We start from the raw sequence: 10,000 nt of genomic DNA on the forward strand, positions 1-10,000 counted from the left end.
TTAACTACTATTTTTTTATTTTTCAAGATTTTCCGTCATATTCCGTAAACAATGAATTTTCCTATTGTTTTTCCGATCAATTACCTCTTATACTTTTATTCGTATGATATACCGTATGGTGATACTGTAAAGGAGAATATTTTTTTGTGTACACCAAAAGAATTAAACATAATTTTCTGAACAAAATCTACTGGAAAATATAGCGAGATATATTTGGGTGTGTTTACAAGCAAAAGTTAAGAAAAGTGAATCACTGGAGTGGGTGAATTCTCATCATTATCATCACCATAATTAATAATAATAATAATAATAATAATAATAATAATAATAATAATAATAATAATAAAATTACTTACCCCTTTGAATAACAATAAAAATAATAATAATAATAATAATAATAATAATAATAATAATAATAATAATAATATAATTAAAATCACTTACCCCTTGAATAATAAAAATAACAATAAGCATAATAACAATAATAATAATAATAATAATAATAATAATAATAATAATAATAGAATCACTTACACGTTTGGATAATAATAATAATAATAATAGAATCACTTACCCCTTTGAATAATAATAATAATAATAATAATAATAATAATAATAACAACAACAATAGAATTACTTACCCCTTTGACCGAGTCCGGAAGGGGGCTGGTCCTCATTGGGGCCTTGATGTAGATAGGGTCCTTCATGGCGATGGTCAGCTGTTTCATCACCATCACATTAACGGTGGCTCCGTCCTTCACCCCATACAATATTAATTACAATCACAGATCCCACACAAGTGTGTCTCGCCACTACCACATCAAATCAGCATTTCTGTCATGTTTACGGTGTTGTGACCGTCACTGGGGCAATGCATTCAGTGAGATCTGTTTCCAGCGCACAAGGAGGCCAAATAGATGCTATATTCGCACGAAGGGAAGTTATAACACTGAAGGGTAGTATATGCGATAATTATTTTAAATCATTCAAGTATTTTCTATTATTCTGTTAGAGCTGCACTTTTCCAATGTCGAGATAATTAAAACTGAAGGAAAACAAACACACTTCAGGTACGCGATATTTAGTTAAACTGCTTTTGGGTTTAATAATAATAATAAAAGCAAATTACGTTCACGTGTATCTTATGATTTCCAAGACAACCACTGCATTGATATGACAATTCAATAGATTTGGCTCCTCCTGATCAGTTTTAAATCAAAAACATCTATACAATCTGAATATTTTCTATCTTATAAACATTGATTTGCTATCTAGTGATAATTCATCCGTTATTAACTTATTTCTCATAAGGAAGATTTTTTTTCAAGGTTTAGAATTCCAGTTTAGATAAAGGACACCAGTGATGCCAATGCTGGGGAGTCAGAGGAGTCCTGCCAAGCTATACTGTGACTAAGTAGGTTTGCGTGTTATCCTTCCTCCTGCGGAGCTTCTACGTAACCTGCAAGAGATACAAAACCATTTTGATAAAAAGCGCTCTCTCTCATTAAATAACTCTCTTTCTCCCTTTATATATAACAAAATTAATGTCAGACATTAACATAAAATACAATATGAATATAAATAGAATATATACATACACACACCCATATATATACAGTATATATATATATATATATATATATATATATATATATATATATATATATATATATATATATATATATACATATATATATATATATATATATATATATATATATATATAGTATATATATATATATATATATATGTGTGTGTGTGTGTGTGTGTGTGTGCGTGTGTTTTTGTGTGCTGTAGGATACGTTGAGAGAAAACCAAAGGAGGAACCAAAGATATAAGAGAGTGGAACTTCGTTAGTTCTAACTTGCAGAAAATTTTAGTTGAACAGGCTAACATAAGACTCATGCGTAGTTCAGTAGCAGAGTTCATGCTTGCTAATCTTTTGTAGGTAGTAGGTTGGCCAGGGCGGCACCATCCACCAGTGGGATTCTACTGCTAAAGTTATTAGGTACTTTGACTGGCAAAACAGTATTACATAGGATCTCTCTCTCTCTCTCTCTCTCTCTCTCTCTCTCTCTCTCTCTCTCTCTCTCTCTCTCTCTCTCTTTCTCTGGTTACGGCTCATTTTTTTCTTTTATCTAAACATACACCTAATAATCTAGCCTATTCTATACACATTCTCCTCTGTCCTCATACACCTAACAAAACTGAGATTACCAAACAATTCTTCTCTCAAGAGGTTAACTGTTGCACTGTAATTGTTGAGTGGCTACTTTCCTCTTGGTAAGGGTAGAAGAAACTCTTCAGATAGCCAATGGTAAGCAGCTCTTCTAGGAGAAGGACACTCCAAAATCAAACCATTGTTCTCTAGTCTTGGGTAGTGTCATAGCCCCTGTACCATGGTCTTCCATTGTCTTGGGTTAGATATCTCTTGCTTAAGGGTACAACTGGGCACACTATTCTATCTTTTTTCTCTTCCTCTTGTTATTTTGAATGTTTATCCTCTTGTTTTTTTCAAGTTTTTATAGTTTAATTATGAAAGATTTATTTCAATGTTATTATTGTTCTTAAACTTCTCTAGTAGTTTTTCCTTATTTCCTTTCCTCACCGAGCTATTTTCCCTGTTGGAGCTCTTGGGCACATCCTGCTTTTCTAACTAAGGTTGTAGCTTAGGAAGTAATAAAAATGACACTAATAATCCGTTGAGAAGACTCAAAACACGATGGTTGTGAGAATCGGTGGGCCACGTTGAGGCCTGAGAGGTACGGGGAGACGAGTGAGTAGGGTAGTACAAAAACCAGGAACACCCCTCCATCTCTGCCCGAGGGTAAGTGGTGCCTCAAAGGTAGAAGAACAAACAAAAGACAACAATAACAGGTGAAAGATCCGTTCAAGTCTTGGATAGAAATGTGTTTACGTCTGGCGGACACTTTGTTCAGGGGCTACCCAATCCTTTACGACGTCAAAACAGAGAAAGTTTCCTTTTATCCAAAGATACGAGATGAAACACTACGTGTCTATCGAGAACTAAGAGACCTGCATAGTCCAAGGTAAGTGGTTATTAAATCTACGTATTTTAGTAGCGCGGGGTAGTTAAAATTTCAGATCTACCTTAAATATCTTTTGATCATACTTATAACTTTAAAAAAAAAGATGCTCGGGTTAGCAATGCAAAACATTTGACTGACTGTGATTAGGTATCAATTCTTACTTTTCAACTTAAAGCCGTTTCCCCTAACATAAAGCGTTATAGTGAGAAAAAAATATTACTATATTCATCCTTCAACTACGAAATCGTGGATGAACATCTGTGTAGAATAAATATACACATATATACAAACACAGATGACTCATTACCAATGTGGGGTAGATGGAGATGGTTTGGACATGCTCTTCGCACTCCCCAAGAGAGATTAGTATATCAAACGTTTAGCAGGGATCCACAAGGCACGAGATGAGTTGGAAAAATCAGGCCTACATAGCTGAGGACTATGAAGTGTGAAGTAGATGATGAATGGAGAAGTATTGAATCAAAAGCTCAAGATAGAGACGACTGGTTAAATCTAACCGAAGCCCTTTGCGTCAATGGGCGTAAGAGGAGATGATGACGGTGATATATATATATATATATATATATATATATATATATATATATATATATATATATATATATATATACACACGTTATATTGAAAAGAAAATTGAATGGCTGAGGACTATGAAGCTTGAAGTAGATGATGAATGGAAAAGTATTGAATCAAAAGCTCAAGATAGAGACTACTGGTTAAATCTAACCGAGGCCCTTTGCGTCAATGGGTGTAAGAGGAGATGATGACAATGATATATATATATATATATATATATATATATATATATATATATATATATATATATACACACGTTATATTGAAAGAAAAATTGAATGGCTCATGTCATTTAGATTATAGAATATATTAGCAGGACTTAGAATTAAACACTAAAATTCAGCATAAGTGTATGAGGCTATACTAAATCCCAAATAATATATCATTATCTGAGATCTCACTTTACACCCATTAATAAGTGTTAGGGAGTTTGTTTACACCTACACCCAATCTTATTCTTAATGTATATAAAAAAGAAATATTCTAGCCATTTTACAAATTTTAGTTATAACAGCTACAGTATTTCATGTTCATTTACACAAATACTTGAGTGCTAATATGCATTATAGAAACATTCTTGTGGTTGGAGAGATTTGAACCTTAGGCCTATCACATAGGACTAATACCAAAAATTACCAGACGGATTCCTTCTTTACCACATCGACGGTCTATACACGAAATTCAGGGCGTATATTATAACAAGTTTGACATATTATCCTTGTGAATTATAATGCACATTGGATAACGAGTTCACACAATTAGGACAAGGCGTGATTCCGGTTGTCAGTCAGCAGATCAACTTCAGATATTTCCGAGAGTAGTAACTGGGGATTATTTGTCACCATAGTCAATCTTATAAAATATTATATATGCGTTTCGTCATTTCTTTTTCTTATACTTTCGTATAGAAAGCCAGGCATATATTGTCTCATGCTAAGCCTATTCTCCAATGTAGTCTTGCCGGATTAAGAAAAAATAATAATGAAAATGGTCGAATGTAGTTTTTACTCTGCAACAACCGATATATACACCTAATATATATATATATATATATATATATATATATATATATATATATATATATATATATATATATATATAAGTTACAGGAACTGTGTAAAAAATCGGGGAAATTATACATTTGAGCAAAGAAGGAAAGTAGAAAAAGCCAATTTCATGTGTCTAAGACCAAGCAGAAAGGTTGAAGATTACACCCCGATTTAACACTACTGGCTTTGGACACAGCGATCACTTGTCACTCCCTTTCAACTGGACTTGTTAGCTTACTCCTGATGAGGTCACCATTTAATTACTAGAAACGTCCCCTGCAATACTAATAGTCCCCCTACTAACATTCCTAAGAATTTAAACTTGGTCCCTATCTTCCTATGTCATTCCGTAATCTTCCTTTCTCGAAGAGGTGGGTTTAGCTCAAAGCTAACACCTTCACGTGGCATTTTCGTCCATCCCATTAGTGACGTCCACGGTCCCAAGATAGTTATCATCTGAAACCCATTTTTTAACCTATGCTAAATAGGAAAGTCTTCCCCGTGGAAGCTTACCCCGAGATCTTAAAGAAATTAAAAATTAAAATGAATTGATAAAAAAAAAACATATAAAATGCATTTTACTTATTAGTAAAATTCTAATTATCAATTATTGCATTTTGATACCAGTGTCATCCAAAAATTCACTAGTAGTTGACCCAGGTACCCCGCAATGTCCTATAAAACTCTCAATTTGGGGGACTATCTTGTTCCAAGCTGCCGTGTTTCTTATCAAATTAGCTAACCCTGAAGGATAACGTTTAAACTTACGAATATTTATGGAGACCTATATTGCATTTGGAGGCAATGATAATTGAGAAGCATAGAAATAGTAATTTTCTGTTATATCAATATTATTATTATTCTGGTTTCACAAGTGTCTTATTTATTTATTTATTTATTTATTTATTTATTTATTTATTTAGAGAGAGAGAGAGAGAGAGAGAGAGAGAGAGAGAGAGAGAGAGAGAGAGAGAGAGAGAGAGAGAGAGAGAGAGAGAAGGCTATCCAATATATTTAAATATTGAATGATGTGACAGGTCAAAGTATGAGCAATAATTGCAGCCAAAAAGGTGTGGGATAAGATCATGAACTCCAAGTAAATTGTAAAGTGGTCATGTTTGAAATTATAGTGTTAATTGGGATCAGTAAAGTACAACAGCAGAAGCTGATGAAAGATTTTAACAGTGGGAAAAGAGGATAGAATTTTGAGCGAATGTGAGCAAAAGTAACCTAATGAGGTAACTGGAAAACAGTAAGCTGGAGTAGTGAATGTTAGTATGGATGGTGGAGCAATGTAAATGGATGATTTTATAAGGATTTGGAAGTAAATATAACAAGTTGATGGTAAGGTGAAAGAGAAGACTATACGAGTACACAGAATAGTTGACGCAAGACATTGGAAAGAAATGTCCTTAGTATCTAAGGGTGAAGGGCAGTGTTTTCTTAGTAATCTGACAACTGCTGATGAACCTTACTTAACTTTTTACTTAAAGGGCTGCTTTTCTGGTCCTATACTATATGGGAACCCTACTCTTTATAAGACCTTCACGTTAATCTTATCGTATACAGTCCCAGGTACTCAGCATTTCACACCGCCTATTGCACGTTTATTGTCAAATCCATATTCTCAAAGCCCTTAGAAAATAAAGTCTTTAGTTTCTTCTTGGAAGCCTTAATGTCTTCAGTCTTTTCTATGTCTATTGGGAGTTTTTTATAGCCTTGGGATCTTAGGACCGCATATTTGAAAGCTCTAGAACCTACAGTATACATATATCTTGGTTCCAATAATTTGAAACCATCCGTAACTATTGTCGTGTCATCACGATTTGTTGGCTACACGATATTCAGCAATTATCCTACATAGTTTGGACGTCCGGCTCTGATAACTTGATGGGTTATTGTGCACATTTTAAACTCAATTCTTGCTTTAATGGGCATACAGTGTAATTCAGTATAATAAATGATCCTTTCTCAGGGTGGGACACCTTTTATCAGTCTTGCTCCTCTGTTTATTGTTTTATAATTTCTTAAGTTGCAATTATGGTAGAGTGTGGTAGATGGAGTTGCAGTAGTCAATCCTGGTAAGAACAGTTTATCACAAGTCTCTTCACAGAATGTTCATCCAGGTATTTCTTTATAAAGGCAATATTTCTAGAAAGTTATCCAGCAGTTTGCACTACAGTATTTATTTGAGCATTGAGAGATAACTTACAGTCAAGAGATAATCCTAGATCACGAACTTTACTAGATATCGGGACAGAGTTATTATTTGCGTAGGTGGATGAAGCAACTGAAGTTTAAGTTTCCATCCACGATTATGCTTTTAAGCATTGATTGGAATAGTGACGGGTGTCTTTTCTCTGGCTCTCCTTCCCTGATAGGAGAAACAGATATACACACTATACAGTATACTGCATATATATATATCTATATATATATATATATATATATATATATATATATATATATATATATATATATATATATATATATATATAATATATATATATATATATATATATATATATATATGTATATAATATATATATATATATATATATATATATATATATATATATATATATATATATATATATATATATATATATCATTACTAGCCAAGATATAACCACAGCTGGAAAAGCAAGATACTATAAGCCTAAGGGCTCTAGTAGGGAAAAATAGCCCAGTGAGGAAAGGAAATAAGGAAATAAATAAAATTTGAGAAAAAATAACCATTTATATAAACATATATAACAAATTACCCGTGAAAACTCCAAATCAAACAACATTGTCAGCACAACTCGACAGAGTAAACAATCTCATATGTGGAAGCGCTCTGAATATCGATCGGGCAGCCCGGCGAGCTGGAGTCCAGGTGACCCTCTCTCTCACCCAAGGACCGAGGACTCCCTCTTTCTCCTCTCCGGCAGGGCAACAAAACAAACTCTGAGCCCCATACCAGTACAATTCCTCGGTAGTATAGTGGTTAGTATCCCCGCCTGTCACGCGGGAGACCGGGGTTCGATTCCCCGCCGGGGAGGAATTATTTTTCTTCCCCTAGGATTTTCAACAAAGTGCAAATTCAACTAAAGAGATGTCACCTTGAACCCCAACAAGATAGAACTATTTACCTATGTAAGAAAACAATTCTGTATCAGTGTTGAGGACGAATAACAATCATTAAATGTTTGGAATGCAAGATCAAACTGATACATGACAAAACTATGTTTCGCATCATGAGAGTTTTGCAGCATCCTTCAAGTTTAAAAGGTCTTTAGAAGACTTTAATATATACAGAATGTTAATTCACCTTACTAAAATTTTTCAAATAGAATTTCTGTATTCTATGGAATAAAGTAAATAATATGTGTGCGTAAATTACGCATCTCATAAATATATAGCAAAGAATAAATGGGTAATTCCTTATAGGATTATTTTAACCGAAAAAGCTGGTTGTTTTTTTCTCAAAGCATAGCATTATCTTACTCCATACCGCAGTATGAAGAATGTGATAACTATGGAATAGTTTATACAAATAACTTGAATTATACTGTATGGAGTTTAATAAGTTGAATATCAAAGATGTTAAAAAGAGTAATACAGTGAGGACTAACAAGTAACATTAAAGATAATTAACAAACGAAAACAAGGACACAAAGATTGAAACAGGATTGACGTAATAAACGAAAACCAGGATACAAAGATTGAAACAAGATCGACGTAACAATCGAAAACGAGGACACAAAGATTGAAACAGGATTGACGTAACGAAAACGAGGATACAAAGATTAAAACACAATTGACGTAACAAACGAAACCGATGATACAAAGATTGAAACAGGATTAACGTAACAAACGAAAACGAGGATAAAAAGATTGAAACAGGATTGACGTAACAAATGAAAACGAAGATACAAAGATTGAAACAGGATTGACGTTACAAAGGAAAACGAGGACACAAAGATTGAAACAGGATTGACGTAACGAAAACGAGGATACAAAGATTAAAACACGATTGACGTAACAAACGAAACCGAGGATACAAAGATTGAAACAGAATTAACCTATCAAACGAAAACGAGGATACAGAGATTGAAACAAGATTGACGTAACAAATGAAAACGAGGATACAAATATTGAAACAAGATTGACGTAACAAACGAAAACGAGGATACAAAAGAATGAAACAAGACTGACGTAACAAACTAAAACGAGGATACAAATATTAAAGCAGGATTGACGTAACAAATGAAAACGAGGATAAAAAGATTGAAACAAGATTGACGTAACAAACGAAAACGAGGATACAAAGATTGAAACAAGATTGACGTAACAAACAAAAACGAGGATACAAAGATTGAAACAGGATTGACGTAACAAACGAAAACGAAGATACAAAGATTGAAACAGGATTGACGTTACAAAGGAAAACGAGGACACAAAGATTGAAACAGGATTGACGTTACAAAGGAAAACGAGGACACAAAGATTGAAACAGGATTGACGTAACGAAAACGAGGATACAAAGATTAAAACACGATTGACGTAACAAACGAAACCGAGGATACAAAGATTGAAACAGAATTAACCTATCAAACGAAAACGAGGATACAGAGATTGAAACAAGATTGACGTAACAAACGAAAACGAGGATACAAAAGAATGAAACAAGACTGACGTAACAAACTAAAACGAGGATACAAGGATTGAAACAGGATTGGCGTAACAAACAAAAACGAGGATACAAAGATTGAAACAGGATTGACGTAACAAACGAAAACGAGGACACAAGGATTGAAACAGGATTGGCGTAACAAACAAAAACGAGGATACAAAGATTGAAACAGGACTGACGTAACAAACGAAAACGAGGACACAAGGATTGAAACAGGATTGGCGTAACAAACAAAAACGAGGATACAAAGATTGAAACAGGACTGACGTAACAAACGAAAACGAGGACACAAGGATTGAAACAGGATTGGCGTAACAAACAAAAACGAGGATACAAAGATTGAAACAGGACTGACGTAACAAACGAAAACGAGGACACAAGGATTGAAACAGGATTGGCGTAACAAACAAAAACGAGGATACAAAGATTGAAACAGGACTGACGTAACAAACGAAAACGAGGACACAAGGATTGAAACAGGATTGGCGTAACAAACAAAAACGAGGATACAAAGATTGAAACAGGACTGACGTAACAAACGAAAACGAGGATTCAAAGGTTGAAACAGGACTGACGTAACAAACTAAAACGAGGGTACAAAGGTTGAAACAAGATTGACGTAACAAACG

The 10,000-nt window shown here is 33.9% G+C and overlaps 1 pseudogene; it reads right to left on the bottom strand.

Annotated features, from left to right (window-relative positions):
• The window catches only part of LOC137658132 (uncharacterized), a 272,896-nt pseudogene that overhangs the window by 131,597 nt on the left and 131,299 nt on the right, over nucleotides 1-10,000 (bottom strand).

Source organism: Palaemon carinicauda, chromosome 19 (assembly GCF_036898095.1).
Source record: "Palaemon carinicauda isolate YSFRI2023 chromosome 19, ASM3689809v2, whole genome shotgun sequence".
Taxonomy (NCBI): Eukaryota; Metazoa; Arthropoda; class Malacostraca; order Decapoda; family Palaemonidae; genus Palaemon; species Palaemon carinicauda.